At 38.7% G+C, this 14,177-nt stretch overlaps 1 non-coding gene across 1 annotated transcript; it reads right to left on the bottom strand.

Annotated features, from left to right (window-relative positions):
• Positions 1-1,527: 1,527 nt before the first annotated feature.
• LOC141635990 (small nucleolar RNA R71) lies at positions 1,528-1,634 on the bottom strand. The gene has a single exon (XR_012540637.1). It is a non-coding gene; the product is annotated as a small nucleolar RNA R71 (small nucleolar RNA).
• Between the last annotated feature and the right edge of the window lie 12,543 nt (positions 1,635-14,177).

The following is a 14,177-nucleotide window of genomic DNA, read 5'->3' on the forward strand; positions in this document are numbered from 1 at the left end:
AGAATCCAAGCCAATTATCGTTTATGTTAATTGTTTGTTCTACTATTTTTAGCATGAATTCAGTAGTCTTTATCGTCAATATTATTGTTATTTTAGCCATAGCCATGAGTAGCTAAATCAATTGTGCTAGGATGTAGGGGAATTATAGCGTAGGCGGCGTAGTATTAATTTGGACTGAAATCGCGTGTCGTCGATCGATCGATCGCCGGTCGGTCGATCGACTGACCACGTGAGGTTACCTTTCGTTTTAATTGATTTTAATGTTGTATTTAACGAATCGAATGCATGCGACCAGTTAGATGCTTAATTTATGACTGACCCATTAGATCGAAAGATAGGGAAAGTTGTTAGATCACCAATTAAAATGACTAAACTATGCTGAGATCGAAAGATAGGTAAAGTTTAGATTATTAGTCACTTTTCAGGACGAGAGTCAGTATTAGTGATATTAGGGACCTATAGCGAGATCGAAAGATGCTATTTGTTAAGAGTGGACCGAGAGGAACTCTTTATTTCCCGCCTCATGTGTTTGATTTAGACCTGTTTAATATGCTGCCGCTGAAACTATAACGAACCGACCATCCTAGTACCTCTTTTTACACTTGATTTTATATATTTCATTAGTTTACTTTTCTTTTATTGTTATTAGCTATAGACCAAACCCAATCAAACCCCCACCTTTTGTTACCTAAGACCGAATTTAAACAACTAGAAATTACGTCTGCCTCTCTCTGGTTCGACCCGACTTCCGCTAGCTATAGTTGTAGTTGGAGTTTATAAATATTATTTTTGACACCTCACGACGGGTATCAAATTTTGGCGCCGTTGCCGGGGAGGCAATTGTTCTAATTTTTAGTTGTTTTTATTTAGTCTTTCTTTAGTTTAAGGGACTTCCGTTCCTTAAACTTTTCTTATATTCTTTTTGTAGTTTCTTCTTATGCGCAGGTCACAGGGTGGTGAACTAGTACCATTTAATCCTGAGATCTAGAAATCCTTGCGCGAGTTGAGACGATCACAAAGGGATTACCGACAGAGGAAGAGCTGAGTACTCTGTCAAGCTACTATGAGAACGCTCTGTTCGAAGGAGATCCACCTACATCTCCTACTTTAATTTCTTCAGCTGAGACAGTTACTTCTCCAGAAATCCCAGTCATGGCTGAAGAAGCAACAATTGCTAGTCACTCAGAGCCTACAGCTGCAAATCTCTACAAAGGATTCGAACTACGGGGAGGCGAGAAAATTCGAGCCAAAGCCTTCCTATATTAACCTGGTTGAGAGGAACAGTTGGGGAGCGCAAATGAAGATGCAGCCAAGCACATGGAGATTTTTATTGATTATTTTTGCTCTATACCTCCACCGGCCGGTGTGACCCAAGATCAGATCAAGGAGACCATGTTCATTTTCTCTCTTCGTGATGCTGCAAGGGAGTGGTATAGAGATCTGGATCGAGCCGCTCATGGGATCACCGACTGGAATTCCTTATCCCTGACATTCTACAAAAAGTACTTCTCTGCCTCAAAGACGAATGCCATTAGAGCTCAGATCACGAGCTTTAAACAAGGGCCTGATGAGAACTTTCATGAAGCATGGGTCCGTTTCAAGAAAATGGTGCGAACCATACCGCATCATGGGTTCGAAAAATGGAGTCTTTGCAACCAGTTCTGTAATGGGCTGTATGACGATCAGAGGGCTATTTTGGATGCTGCAGCCAATGGCCGATTTGCGGAGAACATGGGAGAGACTAAGGGGTGAAATATCATCGATGATTTGGCCACTCATAAGGCTGAATATGGGAATTAAAGAGGAAACTAGAGGAGAGCTGATGAATCTTCCTCTGTTGCTGCACTAGAAGCTCTCACTGCAAGGTTTGACAAATATGAATTGGGAGGAGCTTCTAAAGGTGGGATATACCATGTTAACGCTTATTTGTATTTTGACGGTCCTTTCGTGCCGTAGAAGATGTGGAGCCGAGGGGCATGTCTCGTAAAAATTGTTCTGTCCCCTTTGAGTCTTGTCGCCTTTCAACACTATAGGCAGACAAACACGTACTATGAGCCGAATGTCCACCCCAACTTGAGGTGGAGTAGCCAGAATGTCCTGAATCCGACTCAACCTCCACAACAGCAGCAGCAGCAACAAGCTTATGTGCCCCCTCATCACAAGCAACAACAATACCAAAAACCTCCTTATGTGCCGCAGCAGCAACAATAATCCCATGGTTCTGATTTTGCTGAGTTTAAGAACTTGCTGTGAAGGAGTCCCAAGCTAGAGAGGCCGGGATGAAGCTACTAGAGAGCCAAATTGCTCAATTGGCTAGTAAGAGTACCACTCGAGCTCCCGGACACTTACCCACTCAAATTGACCAGAAAGAGACCCTGAATGCCATTACTTTGAGGAGTGGGTCTACCCTGGAGGGGCCTGCTATGGTCGAGGATGCCCCTGAAAATAATGAGGCGGAACCGAGTCAAAAGAAAGCTTTAACGAAAAATAACAAGAACAAGGCGTCTACCAGGTATATCAGTCGATCGATCGATATGCGTCGATCGATCGACTGATATGCGGGTTACAAGAGCTTCTGGAACTGTACATCTCAGTCGATCAACTGAGCAAGGTGGTCGATCGACTGAGACCCTTGCTGATATTGAGAAATTTCGTCCTTCAATGCCCGATAATTTAAGAGCCCATTTATTCCGGGGTTCGACAACTCCGAAAGTATTGGGGCAAGACCCGAGTGCTGATGGGTCCGTCCCGATTCTGAAATTCGACCCAATGTCGGTCAATGGCTCACATTTGAGACGGTCTGAGGAGGGTACAAGCTTCAATAGGGAGAAGATGTTGGACTTTCAGCCTAAGTCCACGGATGCCGGCATGCGAGACTTAGAAGAGAGGGCTAAGGTACTTCTCTCATCCCCATATCCAGAGAGACTAGTGCCGGCAAAGGAACAGGTATCTTTCAATAAATTTGAAAAGGTTATTCGTAGTTTGAATGTACAAGTTCCTTTCCTTGAGTTGGTCAATCAAGTGCCTGGCTACACTAAATTCATGAAAAAACTCTTGTCTAAGAAAAAGTCACTTGAAAATGTGCATACTGTCGCATTAACCAAAGAGTCATGCTCTTATTTGTCTCATACTGCACCCCATAAGCTAGAGGACCCGGGTAGCTTTTTTGTTCCTTGCAATATAGGTACCTTCTCTATTGAGAAGGCATTATGTGACTTAGGAGCTAGTATAAGCGTCATGCCTTTGAGTCTAGCTAGGTAGCTTAAATTGACTAGGTTCGCAGTGACAGATATGACAGTACAGATGGCTGACCGATCTGCGGTCCAGCCAATAGGAGTTTTAGAGGACCTCCCCGTCCAAATAGGGAAGTTTTTCTTCCCCGTCGACTTCGTTGTACTTGACATGCCTGAGGATGCCCACATTCCCATTATTTTGGGTAGGCCATTTTCGCACACCGCTTGGTGCAAGTCATAGATGTCGGTCTAGGAACCTTGACTTTTAAAGTGGGCAAGCATTCGTTGTTTTTTTGACCATCTAAGAAAAAGGACCCCATGTGGCTGTGACTTGTAACACGGTTTCGACAAGAAATCGTACTTTGTGCTTCCTGATTTACCTATCTCTATTCCTGTTGTAACCCCTCCGCCCCAGATTGGGAGCAAATTGGAGGAAGATTTGTCTATTTCTGATACTGCAGGAGTTGGTTTGGGGAAGGAAGAGCTGCAAGTCACTCCAGCCGCAAAGAAACCAATCGTTTCACGAGGAGGTCTTGGTTGCCTTAGCTATGCCACTGATGAAGAAGTTGATGACGAACCGGTCAAGGCACGGAAGTCCGACTTGGACTTTGATGAGCAAGAAGAGGTCATTGACTGGGGAGATGACGAAAGTGTATATCCGTTGAGCCATACGGACGTGGAAGCTAAGAAGGGTGCAGCTGAGAAGATAAGCACCGTTGAGGCTACCTCTAGTAGCCAGAAGCCGACGAAGTGGGCCTTTCCGTGGCCGTTCTTGATCAACTACTAGTTGATCACATGTTTTCCAAACTTTTTATTTGCTTTTGTTAAACACTTTTTATTGCTTTTGTGCGCGCGAAACTTCGCATTTTATTTTGCTTGCTTAGGATTTTATGCGTTTTAGACTTTATTTTGGGTTTTGCGCAATTTTGGGCGCGTATTATTGTGCATTTGCAGGTTTTTAGACCTCTTTAGCTCAAGTAATTGAGCAAATACGAAGAAATAAGAAGTAAAAGCAGTATTTTCAGTCGATCGACTGGGTGATGTGGTCGATCGACTGATCTGCAGGTTCCAGGAGCTACTGTTCCTTTCACCTCGGTCGATCGACTGGGTGATGTGGTTGATCGATCGACCTGCACTGCTGTACCTGTTTACAACCTCTCTCCTGCTATGTTTGGTCGATTTGCGGAATTAAGGGAGTTTTCTACTCCACTTTATCTTCCGTCATTTATTTATTTCTTCTTTTTTTTTCTCAATTTTGCACATAATACCGCTTTATTATTGTCTTTCTCGATTTTATGCGTGGTACTTTGTTTGTCTTTTCAGGTACTTATTAGTAGCACTGCTGGCTACTGAAACCTCGTAGCTCACGCTGGTTAGGGGAGGTTTCCTTTGCTGCGCTTAAAGTCTTGTAAGTTCCCGATTTCCACTTCATGTCATTTTTATTTGTTTATTTTCCCGCAAATTCCCATTTCTCTTTTCTTCATTACATGATTTTGCACAATGGGGACATTGTGTGATTTGGTTTGGGGAAGGGTTTTGCGTCGCATATCATTTGCTTGCATTCACGTTTACATTTTGTTTTGCATTGTTTTATTTCATTCTTATATTCAAAAAAATCTCAAAAAAATTGAAAATTTCACAAAATTTCAAATAAAATGCATGTTTATTTTAGCATATAGGTCGAGTCGGAACGATAGTATTTCAAGGATGATATTGCATTTGCACCTATTTTTGCCTAAGCCTTGCTTGATTAACATGTTATTAGTAGAATCATATATGCATAGTCTACGAGTTTTCGTTAATATTTTGCTGAAACTTGAGACTTGACTTAGAAAATTGGCAAACTACATCATATTTCTGAGATTTAGAGCCTATAACTGGTGACATCTATGACTGGTTTATTTAGGAATGTGAGTAGTACTCCTTATAAGACATGTCATATCAATTTGCATAAATATGATCTTAATCTACTTAATACCTGTATTGCATTCGGTCTGTGGTTAGTTGACACATGTGGTAGAGGTTTCCCCTTAGTCGTTTTGCCCATGAACCCCACACTGCCAAAAATAGCCTTTTTGTCCCATTACTACATCCTACATATAGCTTGTCCTTTGTCAAGCTAGTAGTCCGTGTCCTTGGGATTGTTACTTAGTTTTTGGTAGTAAATGCTCTTATTAAGATTTAGTTGGGAGAATGAAAAGAAAGGAAGGAAAGAAACAAAGTTGAAAAGAAAAGAAAAGAAGTGAAAAAAAAATTATTCGAAAAAAGAAAGAAAAAGAGAGAGTTCTGTACTGTTCAAAGCGGTCGATCGACTAGCAAAATTGGTCGATCGACTGGATGGTCCGAGAAGAGAAGAAAATCAATTCGCATAATTCAAATCCGTATCTTTTGGCGATTTTTGCTCCCATGTATTATCCATATCTTATGGGGAGTTAGTTGATTACCTTTATACCTGGAGATTGTGAGATTTGTGCTTGCTATAGCACCGTTTCATTTGTTTTTGAGCAAGAAGTTGGATGTTGCCATATGGTTCCGTTTCGGTACTAGCTTGATCACCTGTACCTCCACTTTTCCATAATTGTTTTGCCTCTTCTTACCCATACCTCACATATCCACATATATACCTCGGCATGTGTCATGGTCTTTTGTTGGTTGGAATGCGTATGTACGGTCATAGAGATTGCTTTCATATTATATTGCAGGCATGTTCTTATAGGTCGTAGTTAGGTGAGTGTCACTACAAATGAGATCTTTCTATCTTTACATTATTCACCTGTGCTTATTTGAGTGATATGAGCGACCCGTAAGAGTCCAATTTGATAAGTCTCTACAGTTGACGGTTCAGTAGTTTTTACGACTCCATAACTCGTTTGCATGATTCATTTGCTAATTGATTGTTGGTTGTGCATTAAACTGGTTTAGGCTTTACATGTTGCATTTCGCTCTGAGATTGAACTCGTTCCATTAGGTCATTAGATCGAGTCTTGTTCTTGCTTGGGGACAAGCAAGGGTTTGGTTTGGGGAAGTTTGATGCGTGTCTTTTATATGATGTTTTGCACCTCATTTTACATGCATTTCAGAGCTCATTTGTGTAGTTTAAGCTGCGATTTCCCCCAATTCCATCTACTTTCGTGTTTTTCTACTTTATTGCAGAAATGTGAAGAATTCAACGGAAATTGAGCTAAACCAGTCCCCGACTATCCTGCATTGCAATTGAAGTGAAGTATTGACTCGAGGAACGAGCTTGGTGCGCATTTCAAAGCCCAAAAGACAAATCCACGAGATTATAGAAGTCAAGTAGCAGCTAAAGCAGTCGATCGACCACTACCTTTAGTCGATCGACCAACATGCGGGTTCCAGAAACTACTGTACACTGCATAGCAGTCGATCGACCGGTCATCTCACTCGATCGACCACCCCGCTACTCAGACGAGAATTAAAAGATCGAGGAAAGCAAGCTCATTATGTTTAGGTTTTGATAATAAGTTGTTACGTATGTTTGCTATGTAACGTAACCTAGAACATCAGATAAAGGCATCCAGTTTTAATCAAGTTTTTATCTAAGTTTCACCTTCAGCTTTAGAATATCATAGTTAGGGTTTGGAATATTGGTTGCATCGGATTTTTATTCATACTTCTAATCATTCTGTTACTATTCTTCTGTAATTTTCGATATTCCTTCTGTTCTACTTTCAGTTCATCTTTATTGCGTTGTTAGATATAGAATTGTTAGTTAGAATCCAAACCAATTATCGTTTATGTTAATTGTTTGTTCTACTATTTTTAGCATGAATTCAGTAGTCTTTATCGTCAATATTATTGTTATTTTAGCCATAGCCATGAGTAGCTAAATCAATTGTGCTAGGATGTAGGGGAATTATAACGTAGGCGTCGTAGTATTAATTTGGACTAAAATCGCGTGTCAGTCGATCGACTGCCCTACCTGGTCTATCGACTGACCACGTGAGGTTACCTTTCGTTTTAATTGATTTTAATGTTGTATTTAACGAATCGAATGCATGCGACCAGTTAGATGCTTAATTTATGACTGACCCATTAGATCGAAAGATAGGGAAAGTTGTTAGATCACCAATTAAAATGACTAAACTATGCTGAGATCGAAAGATATGTAAAGTTTAGATTATTAGTCTCTTTTCAGGACGAGAGTCAATATTAGTGATATTAGGGACCTATAGCGAGATCGAAAGATGCTATTTGTTAAGAGTGGACCGAGAGGACCTCTTTATTTCCCGCCTCATGTGTTTGATTTAGACCTGTTTAATATGCTGCCGCCGAAACTATAACGAACCGACCATCCTAGTACCTCTTTTTATACTTGATTTTATATATTTCATTAGTTTACTTTTCTTTTATTGTTATTAGCTGTAGACCAAACCCAATCAAACCCCCACCTTTTGTTACCTTAGACCGAATTTAAATAACTAGAAATTACGTCTGCCTCTCTGTGGTTCGACCCGACTGCCGCTAGCTATAGTTGTAGTTGGAGTTTATAAATATTACTTTTGACACCTCACGACGGGTATCATCTGTGTGCGGTCGTAAGTGGGACTGAAGTCAAGACCTCCATTGATGATTTTTGTGCTCTGTTTTCGGTTCCTGATGATGGGGCCGAAATCAATCCGAGTGGTTAAAAGCTATTTTGAAGTTTATGCTAAGGGTGGTAGTCGGTTGTTGGCGGGTAACTTGTCACCGAAATTGAAATTCCTTCTTAATGTTTTATGGAATACCGCCGTGCCTCGTCGTGGTGGTAGGGATAAATTGTCGACCTATGAGATGGTTGTGGTCTATCATTGGATGGAGGGAAATAAAGTGAGTCTTCCCTTGTTAGTCTTTCACCGTATAATACAAACCGCTACGCTCGTCACCGAGGACAAGGTTTATACAACTATTGACTTGCCTTACGGTATGTGGGTGTCTCGGCTTTTGGAGGAAAAGGGGGTGGTTAGTCCAAATAGCTATGGTGTGAGTGCTAGGGATGAGATGAGTGATACTCATTTCAAATTGATGAAAATTTCTGCTTCTGGTCCGGAATTGGTCTTTCTCGCAAAGGGTAACACGGATGAGAAATTGGAGGGTTTTGAGGCAATGGAGAAAAAGCTTGATGCTTTTATGATGTCGGTCAATGAAAAATTGGAAGGTCAATCCAAATTATTTGAGGGCTTGGTCTCGGGAATGGCAACAGGAAAGGGTGTTGGATCGTCTAGCTTGGGTGTTACCACTGATGACTTGTTTGCAAGACTAATGGCCTTCGAAACAAAATTGGCCGTGACTCTTGCAGCTACGGATCGTCAATCAAACACAGTTGCGGATTTTACAACTCAAGGCGGAGCTTTGTTGCAACTTGGTTGAGAGGTGCGAGAAGAATTGGGCCAACTTTATGAGGTTATTCGGGGTTTGACTCTAAAGATTACAAATTTTGACATTTGTTTGACGGCCCTAGCAAATAATGTGCGCTCGTGCTTTGATAGTCTTGATTCTCTCGAGTTTCGGACTCGACCTGGTTATGTTGACCCTACCCAAGTTCATCACCCCTAAGCCCATTTCCCTTTTCCTTTTTCCTTTCTCAGCCTAGCACTTTATTTTGCATATTTCACTATTCGGCCCATTTTGGCTTTTGTTCATTCGGCCCACTATGGCTTCTCATATTCAGCCCATATGGTTTATTTTAGATAATATTATGTTGTGTGCTTAGACTACTTATTCTCGTTTTCGTAATTTGTGTTTGCATGACTATTTCTTTCCTCAACTTATATTATTCTAGTTGTTTTATGTCTTGTTCTTGTCTTTTCGATGATGTCAAGAGGGGGAAGAAATCGTATGATTTGAATTATTGCTTAAGCTTGCTCCTTGTCAAGATCTTTAATCTTATAAGGGGTTCCATGCTATAACTTTGAATACAAATAGCTTGTTCTTGCGATCAACTTACTATAACTTTGTTAGTAGCATGTTGGGGGGGGGGGGGGGGGGGGGGGGAACTTGACCATTAGTCACAAATCATAAGAGACTTGCCATCATCAAAAAGGGGGAATTTGTTGGACCATATTTATATAAGTTTTGATAATGACAAGTATTATGATTTGTAATATATACACTTGTGCTTGTAATTGTTTGTTGAATGATGCATATCTTAGTTAACAATTACCTGGAAAGCATGATTGTGGTTATAGCTTATGATGGAATTATCATGAAGAAATTGGAGCTTGGTAATCAAGTTTGGTTATGGTTGTTTTGCCTATAACCATAGAAGACTAAATCAAGCAAAACAATATATTATTTGATGTTCAAGATGAAGAGCCTCTAGATCAAGATAAAGAAAGAAACCTATATTTGAAGATCTCATGAAGATTAGGGATATAGGATCTCATTCTACTAATGGTATGAACAAAATGGTTTTTGAGAAAGTACGGATATGGCTATTTCATCTTTAACCTTACCCATCAAAGTTCTTGGTTATAGCCATGTTATCTATAACCATGAACGATTTATAAGAGAGCACAATCTAAGCTTTAGATTTATTTATTTTTTCGAAAATTAAAGTGATATTTTTACTATATCTTTTCTAGATGAAATTAGTAATATAGATTATGTTAATCCTACTGATTTATCATACAACTTATGGGTATTTATGTAATCTAGGGTTCCTAATGATTTAAAACTAATTATTATTAGGGTTTCAATTAGAGTGAAATGGATTATGGCCATATCATCTTCTAGTCGAAAATATCCTAGTAGTAATTAGGGTTTTAAATAAAAGGTATTTTGTAGATAAAAATAAAAGAATTGACCTAGCCCACTTCATGGATTTTCGAACATAAGGAAGGTGGCTAGGGTTTCGATCTTTTGACCTAGTTCTAGGTTTTTCTACTCCTATAAATACCTAAGTATTTCATTAGAAAAGCAAGACACTTATTTACATTTTAATTAAGAGAAACCTTTGCAAAAAATCCAAGCATAACTCGAATTTAGTTGTTCAAAATTGCAATTGTTTTGAAAACCCTAATTGTGTCTAAAGCAAAAAATTTGGGTGCCTCTTTAAGTCAATCATTCTCGTTCGTTTCATTAATAGGATAATAGTACTCATTGTATTCATACTCATTCATTAACGTGAACACTAGTAGAATCTAGTAGTACTTTCTTATTAACGTAAGATAGAAATCGAGTATTTAACGATACTCAAATTGAGTTACAACTATAGTTAGTTGTACGAGATAGATTGATAATTTTTTAATCCGTAGTAAGGTAGTAAAGTTATTAATCGAGAATAGTGGACGTAGGTTTCGATTTGTGAAACTGAACCACTTCAAAACTTCGTGTGTCTCCTTTATTTACGCATTTATTATTTCATTTTCACACATACGATAAATTAATTAGTCAAGTTTAATTGATAAACTTCGAGTGATTAATAAATTATCAATAAATCGAAAAAGTGGGCAAGAGTTTTACATACTAAATTCACCCCCCCCCCTCTTGAGTATATCGCTATATAGACTCTTCAGCATGCATAACCAAATCGCCGTAACTACACATGCATTTTACTTTATCGAGTCATCGACCGTGTCAATTATAATTACCGTAGTTCACCGCTTTAGTTCACTTAAAACGAGATAGATAATAAATTGACAAGACCTCTCACTTATAAATAATTGAGAATTAGCCTTACCAAATAGTAGAACCATGAGTCCCAATTTCATAGGGAAGTAGGCTCGGCTCACCGGGGTGCTAAATGTGTTACGTTGGGTAAGTGGGTAGTAAATTGTTATTACATCGAAATTTGGATTGAGCTCAACGGAAGTATTCGTGACCGTAGTCGCATGTGTTCCGGGCTAAAGATAAATATTAAAGTAATTTTATCGATCGAGAGTTCTAGAAGTATAATCGATTAAAGAGTTAATCCACCGAGTTAAATTGATGAGGGATGAATCGGCTCACCGTGCCCGAGTTAACATGAATTCGGATCTCGGGATCATTTATAATAGTTGGGTAGAGGTCACTATATAAATGCTTGAAACTTGTTTAAAATGTTTACAAGTATTATTAAAACAATAGATGTTTATTAATTCCTTCACTTCTTGTTTTGTAGTCGAAATCGTTTTCTAAATTGCAATGCCAACTCCAATTTCATCCGCGACCACTAGGTCAAACACTCTCACCACTTCGCTTGGCCGCGGAGGGTGACGACAAGCTTCGTTACCTTACCGAGGCCTCTCCCGCCGCACCTACCGCTAGATCTAGTCCCGCCCCTAGGCAAGCCTATGAGACTTACCAAAAGGAGTCGGCCGCGATCAAAAATGTATTGATCTTCTCTATGGAGGCCGAACTCCAAAGGAGTGCTATAAAGATTAGCACCGCCTATGAGATCTATATGAAACTTGTGACCATGTTTTCACTAGCTCCGAGGATTATTCAATATGAAGCGGCATCCGCATTCTTTGATCTCAAAATTAAGGAGGGCCAAAAAGTTAGCCTTCATGTGCTCAAGTTGATGGAGCATGTTGAGACCTTAAAAATGCAATAGGTAGAACTTCCCGAGGAACTTATCATTGATCGAATTCTTCATTCCTTGAACAAGGTTAAGGCATATGTTCAATTCAGGGTGAATTTTAATATGCAAAACTTAAAAGTTTCCCTCGATGAATTGCACAAAATGCTTGTGCAAGCCGAGAGGGACATGGGGCTAAGTGTTAGTACCACCAAGGATGTGCTCAACATTAATCAAAAGAGCAAAGAGAATTTCAAGAAAGGTGGCCACAAGGGAAAGAAGCAAACTCCCTACAAGAACAAAGGAAAATCTTGTGAAGCTAGCTCCTCTAAGCCCAAGCAGAGTGCCCCGTCCGGAGACAAATGCCACTATTGTAATGGTATTGGGCATTAGAAGAGAAATTGTTCAAAGTACCTTGGCGATATAAAAGCTGGAAAAGTAAAAGTTATTCCAGTAGGTATATTACTATCCCTATCTTTTATGTTTCTAGTCTCAACTTTGGTATTTTGATACAAGTATGATATTTACCCTTTTTATTGTAATTAGGGCATACTAGAAAGGACAAGGTAAAGAAAAGCAAGCCTAGAAGATCTTGAGGGAAGCTAGATGTAGCCGCCCATGGTGCTAGATCGGTGGATGCTTAGGTTTATTTTGTTTGTCTTTAGTTTCATGTTGTATTTTGAAATTTTAGAACTATTTAGATTTCCTCGTTCGACTTGAAAATTTGTTTGTTTCCCTAAACAATAGTTGTATTTTGGATATTGGTCACTTGGTTTGCAACCCAAGTCACTTATTTTATCGTATCGTTTGTTCTAAAATTTGTCATAATACACTACTTGCTTCGAGAATCATTAAGATTTTATCAACTTAAATTGATTATTAGACAAATATAATGATCAAGTCATTATATGTCCATGACCTATGAATTCGATTCTCCTCATGCCCTTGTGACTAAGGTCACAACTTTCTTATGTAAGATCAATTATGAAGTTATGATTGAGTTGTTGAACTCACACAAGGGAACATTACCGACCTTATTTTATACACCTATCAAAATTTAAATCATCTAGTCTATATTATTTTTCCAAATTGTCTCAAACAAATCACTATAAAGTTGATATCTGATATGTTTTCCTCCTTCACCATCATTGTTTGTGGCTCAAAAGCTATCTTTGGAGAAAAAGGTTATTTTTCCTAAAGATCTTCTTGTAGTGGAGACCAAAAGAAGATGTTCTTGAGGGAACTACATGAGGAGACCAAAAGTAGATGTTCTTGAGGGAACTACGTGAGGAGACCAAAAGAAGATGTTCTTGAGGGAACTACGTGAGGAGACCAAAAGGAGATGTTCTTGGAATGTAAGATTTTGATCTATGAAGGGATATAACTAGAGATTTTAAAATTCGAAATTTTACTTAAGAGCCTTATGAAATCAAAATGGTATCTATGCAAGTACATAGATTTATTTGGGATTGTTGAGACGAATCCAAAGTAAATAGAAATTTATGATTATGAGTTGCATAGAGAGACATGTCGATATCTACGAAAGCTAAGTTAATTGTTAGCTATGCTAAAGATTCAAATACATTGCTATACCTCATTATGAAAATGAATAAGTTAGATATTAAAACCTCTTTCCAAATGGGCATTTTGAAAGAAATATGTGAGTGACATATATGGTTTTATCTAAATACTTAGTAAAGCAATGATTATTTCAATTCATGAAATGTTTCGAAAACATGTGGAATTGAGTGGGAGTCGGTGACAGTCATGCTTAGACATGAAGTTTAGCGGGAGCAATCATCCTTCATGAATCACATAACATATTACTCATTGAGAATGACGAGCATATACTGTCTTTTATAAAGAAGTATTTAGGTTTTCAATTCGGGATGATATTGGACATCATGTGAATCTATTAAAACATGGGATGTTGGATTGGCACTTAGATAGGTATCTTATGTTGATAATAATCCTTCATCTTAAAGAAATCAATCAGTTAAGCAGGTTATTCATGTCGATAAATATAGAATTACCATGATAGAGTTATGGTTAATTACTGAACCTAAGAACTGTTGTCTGCATAAATTCGATAACCACTGTTTTCGCCATTGGTATAATCATAAAATGCCATTATACACATGTCCTAGATGAATCACATGCTTGGAGCATGATAAGTCGATTACAAGTTAACCCATATGAGAGTCATTGATAAGCCTCAAGGAACCGACATGAATTCTCAAGAAGAATTAATGGTCTGTTCTGAAGTTTGGAAGGATACTTAGTTGTGTGCTAAGAGGTTACACAAACTCAAGTTTCCAAACTCATTAGGATTTTTAAAAATCCTAGGCTGGTTTTATTGACCTAAGATGTAAATGACTAAAAAGAGTGTTTTATTGTCATCCATTGCAAGATTCTACGAAATGAACCTAAGTACGTTGTGATTA

This window comes from Silene latifolia, chromosome Y (genome assembly GCF_048544455.1).
Source record: "Silene latifolia isolate original U9 population chromosome Y, ASM4854445v1, whole genome shotgun sequence".
NCBI classification, from domain to species: Eukaryota; Viridiplantae; Streptophyta; class Magnoliopsida; order Caryophyllales; family Caryophyllaceae; genus Silene; species Silene latifolia.